Raw genomic sequence first — 5,472 nt, 5'->3', positions numbered from 1 at the left:
CCACATGGGTGTTGCCGGTGACAGGCAGTGGGGAGTGACCGGGGGCTCAGTCCAAAATAGTTTTAAGTACATCCAGGGCGACATGTCAGGCTGGGGACGGCTCAGAGCCTCTGCCCCTACCGGGGGTTTCTCAGACCAGAGTCCAGCTGGCTTGGGCCAAGTCCAGACTCCTCTATGCATAGCCAGCAGCCCTCCAGGGCCTGGACAGGGCCTGTGCCCCAGACCTCCGTGCCCTGGCCTCGGGGCCCTCTTCTCCCTCTCCTCACCTGAGCAGCTGGAGGCCAGGATATGCCTTCCTGTGTCTCCAAACGTTTGAGCGAGCTGGTCTCCCGGCCCAGCAAGCCATGGCTACCCTGTTCCCTCCTGACTTCCGTGGTCAGTCAGTCCCTGGGGTGGGAGGGTGCCCACGACTCTCAGGCAAATTGTCCTGCCCCCTCCCTGACCCGGCAGGCACTTCCCGCCCGCTTGCGGACCACCTCCCCCAGGCTGTGGGCTCCTTGCTGGGTCAGCATCTTGTTTCCAGACTGCTGGCTCGGTAAGTGAAGGAGTGCTTCCCCGTCTCCCAAAAGAGCTCCCTATGTTTGCTTTCTAGAATTAAGGCTTTCTCGTTACAGTCTCTGCTCCTACTTTCCACCAAAATGTCAAGGAGTTCCCACTTTTCAGACAGATAGGGAGGAGAAAGGAAACTAAATTTATCTGGTGTTTGTTTTGCATGAATAGCAATGGAGCCAGGCTTTATCAGACTGTGTGTTTCAAACGAGAAGTTCTGGCTGAAATATTATTTTTCTCCTCCCGTCCTTTTCTTTCCCTCCTCATCCTGCCAGGGCTGTGGCACTCCTCATGAACCAGAATCTCTGGGGAATGGGACGAGGCTTGAGTGTTTTTTTTCTTTTCCTTGTCTTTCTTTTAGGTCTCCCAGGTAATTCTCAGGGCTTCAAGGAGATTGTTTTCATTAGGACCAGAAATCCCAGAGGCCGTACATGTGGAAGGGGACCAGCAGTAGCTGCAGTGATACCCTGGCATGTCTGTCTTTCCTTTTTCCTCTAGTCCTTTGTGTTGGCTTCTCTTTCAAGCCCTAACCTCAGAGTCACAAGATGGCTGCAGCAGCTCCGTGCTTCACAACCTCTCAGCTTCAAACCCTCAGGAAAGAATGGCCCACTGATGACTGCGTCTCATTGGTGCTTGCCCTCCCCATCTCTGGCTGGCTTGTTTCTATTTTCATCTCTACATGCAGGCTTTCTCCAGCAGGTGGACTGGTGTAGTTTCAGTTTGGAAGGGGAAGTAGTTGTAATCAGGGATGTGTGAGGTGCTGTGGGAGCACAGAGTGGGATTACTGAGGTTTGGTAACAGTGAAGGGAGGCCTAGAGGAAAGAGTGTTCCAGCAGAGGAACTAAAATGTACCAAAGCTAGAGGGGAGCCTGGAAGGATTCAGGGCTGTTTAGATCCCGTGGTGGAGGTGTGATACTGTGGTTTATAATAAGAAATATGTCTTTGGGTGGCTCAGTCGTTAAGCCTCTGCATTTGGCTCAGGTCATGATCCCAGGGTTCTTGGATCGAGCCCCACATGGGGCTCCCTGCCCTGTGGGAAGCCTGCTTCTCCCTCTCCCTCTCCCCGTTTGTGTTTCCTGTCTTGCTGTGTCTCTCTGTCAAATAAATAAATAAAATCTTAAAAAAAAAAAAAAAAAAGAAAAATATGTCTTTGGTCTTGATCCTATTCCTGGCACCTCCTAAACCCCTTGGAATTTCCTAAGTAGTAAGGACAAAGGTGTCTTTTGTTATTTATAACAAGTCCCTTTCAATATACAAGAGTTTGTGTTGGTGAGGGGCCCTTTGGAAAGCCCTTAAGGCTGGGGCCTGCTGACCTGGGGAGTTAACCAAGTAGTGAGAGGCTTGGAACCTTCTGTCCCCCCACCACCTCCCCTCCCCCGACCTTGGGGAAGGAGAGAGGAGCCAGTTGCCCATGGCCCATGATTTAATCAATCTGGGTATGTAATGAAGCCTTGGGTGGGCACTCCCAGAACTTCAGGATTGGTGAACAAGACCGCACCTGTGTGCTGGGACGGTGACATCTGCAACTCTGTGGGGACAGACCTCCTGTGCTGGCAGCCCTTCCAGACCTTACCCTACGTAGCCCTTCTTAGGACTCTCCATTTGCATCCATCAGCATACAAACCAGTTATCTAGGAAGTCCACTTCCTAGAAGCTGGGGCCTTCTCATTTATAGTCCGTGGGTCAGAAGTACAGGTGACAGCTTTGGGATTTAGGATTGGCGTCTGAAGTGTGGCGTGCGGTTGTGTGGGCTTGGGTTGGTGTCAGAATTGCTTGGTGGTATGGACAACCTTCCCTCATGTTGAGCGGCCACAAGTGCTGGAAGTGTTGAGTTCGGAGTAGACTGGACACAGGTGTTTCCCATGCTGGAGGTAATACGTACACACAGCTCAACAAGGTACAGAGCTCGACAAATTAAACATTAAATAGTGCCCTCTGAGGCTGACAATGTAAAAACTGCAAACCCTATCCCTGCCCCCCATCTTGCTGCGAAGTGGTAACACATGTTTTCTGCTCTTTTCTAGAAATGTCTCCTAGGGGCACCTGGGTGGCCCAGTTGGTTAAATGTCTGATTCAGGTTATTGATCTCAGGGTTGTGAGATTGAGCCCTGTGCAGAGCATGGAGTCTGCTTAAGATTCTCTCCCTCTGCCTCTCCCCTAACCTCTAAAAAAAAGACAGAAAGGTCTTCAAATTTCTGCATCTGTATTCCAATATTTCTGCTGCTCTTTCTTGATGTTCCCATTTTAGACAGTGATGACTTCCTACTCTGGAAGATGGGGATTTAAACCTATGTTAGCCTCCCTGACCCCAGCCCCTAGCTGTCCATCCCTTAATCCCCCAAACCTGTATTACCTTATATGGCAAAAGAGATTTTTTTGCTCATGTGATGCTGGTTAAGAATCTGAACATGGGAGATTATCCCGGGGTGTCTGGGTGGGCTCAGTCTAATCACTTGAGTCCTTAAAAGTGAAAGGCAGCAGAGTGAGTGGGTCGGAGATCTGACAAGGGGAGGAGAGGCTAGGGAGAGGTGAAGCCCCTTCCTCTGTGGCTGGCTTTGAAGAGGGCAGGAAGGGGACCTTGAGTCAGGGACTTGTGGGCAGCCTCCAGAAGCGGGGTCAGACCTCAGCTGAGAGCCAGCAAGGGAATGGAGACTTCAGCCCTACCTATGGCAAGGAACCGAATTCCACCAACAACCAGAATAAACACGGAAATAGATTCTCTCCTGGAAACTCCAGAGAGGATGCAGCCGTGCACACACATTGATTGTAGCCTAGTGAGACCCATTTCAGACTTGACATCCAGAATGGTAAGAAAATAAGTTGGTATTTTTTTAAACTACTATATTGGTTTGTTTAAACTACTAATTTGTTACCACAGCAATAGAAGACTAAAAGACCTCCCACCCTAACACCACATACTTGCTCTGTCCCTCTTCTGGTGTGTTTATATATTCATATGCGATTACAGTGTTCTCATAAATAAGGTGAAATGTTGCTCCCAACTGGTCCGTGTAGTGAACCATGATTATTGTTTTCTTACACATTTTATTTACTTCATTTTTGGTATACCTATGAATTTAGCCCTTTTTGTCACAGTTGATCCATCAGAGTTGCAAAAAATAACTCATTCTAGCTAGAAGAAGAATTCCTTACAGGATGTCGACCAGCTCTAGGAGTTCAGGTTTGGTGATGTCACGACTGGGCACAGTTCTCAGACCGCAGGGCTAAATGTCAGGGATGTCCAGCTTCTGTGGCTCTTGTCCCAGAAAGTTAGGTGCTTCCCCTGAGAAGCAGGGGACACCTGCTGTTTTTCCTCTTGAAATGAAATCTCACGTGGATCCCCCAGTTGATGGGGCCAAGGCCACATGTTCACACCCTCGCTGCAAGGGACTCTGGGAAAGCTCCACTGCCGTCTGGATTAATGGCTTTCCAGATCTGCTTTACAGAAGTGATTCTGGGAGCTCCCTTCAACATCATTCTAGGTGTTTCCTTTGTTTCCTCTCTGTGCCGGACCCCCTGCTTCCTGGATTCCATGTCTTCCTTTTCCTCATTTTAGTGGAACATCTCTAGTAACAAGAGGGAGAATGTTCTTGATTCTTCCAAGTCTGAAAATGTCTCTTCTATCAGTTAATGGACAGGTTATCTAGAAATAGGGTTCTAGATAGAAAACATTTATCGGGATTTTGAGTTGTTGCATTGTCTCCTAGATTTTTTTTTTAAAGATTTATTTATTTATTTGACAGAGATCACAAGTAGACAGAGAGGCAGGCAGAGAGAAAGAGGGAAGCAGGCTCCCCGCTGAGCAGGGAGCCCAATGTGGGGCTCAATTCCAGGACCCTGAGGTCATGACCCGAGCAGAAGGCAGCGGCTTTAACCCACTGAGCCGCGCAGGTGTCCCTTGCCTAGCTTTTAATGGGGAGAAACTTCATACCGTTATAATTTTTGATTTTTTTCACATGTAGACATTTTCCCTTCTTTTTCTCTGTAAACCTGTAGAATCTTCTCCCTGTCTGAAAATCATTATCATCATACCTTCATGTAGGGTTGTTTTCCCACATTATGCTGGTACTTGGTAAGCCTTTTTGATCCGGAAGTTCAGAGCCTTCATCTTGAATTATTATAATTATTATTACTATCATCATATCTTTTTTTGGATGTTTTCTCTGTTCTCTCTTTTTTGGGATGACGCCAGATCTCTTGACATTGTCCTTTACCCTTCTGTTTTTCTTTCTTTTATCTGCTCTGCTTTTTGGGGAGGTTTTTTTTTTTTTTTTTCATCTTTGACTTCCAAACCTTAATGGAGGATTTTATTTCTACTATCATAAGACTGTATTTGGTTCTAAGTGTTCTTTTTAAAATGATAGTATCCTGTTCCGATTTTACAGATTTAATTTTTTTTTAAGATTTTATTTATTTGACAGAGATCACAAGTAGGCAGAGAGAGAGGGGGAAGCAGGCTCCCCACTGAGCAGGGAGCCCAAGGGGCTCAATCCCAGGACCCTGAGGTCATGACCCGAGAAGAAGACAGAGGCTTTAACCTGCTGAGCCACCCAGGTGACCCTCGCCTAGCTTTTAATGGGGAGAAACTTCATACCGTTATAATTTTTTATTTTTTTCACATGTAGACATTTCCCCCTCCTTTTCTCTGTAAACCTGTAGAATCTTCTCCCTGTCTGAAAATCATTATCATCATGCCTTCATGTAGGGTTGTTTTCCCACATTATGCTGGTACTTGGTAAGCCTTTTTGATCTGGAAGCTCAGGGCCTTCATCTTGAATTATTATTATTATTATTATCATCATACCTTTTTTTGGATGTTTTCTCTTCTCTTTTTTGGAACGATGCCAGATCTCTTGACCTTGTCCTTTACCCTTCTGTTTTTCTTTCTTCTATTTGCTCTGCTTTTTGGAGAGGGTTTTTTTT

This window comes from Enhydra lutris, unplaced genomic scaffold (genome assembly GCF_002288905.1).
Source record: "Enhydra lutris kenyoni isolate GAN:26980312 unplaced genomic scaffold, ASM228890v2 scaffoldscaffold12, whole genome shotgun sequence".
NCBI lineage: Eukaryota > Metazoa > Chordata > Mammalia > Carnivora > Mustelidae > Enhydra > Enhydra lutris.
The sequence above is the reverse complement of the archived record's forward strand: the minus strand, read 5'-3'. Positions refer to the sequence as shown.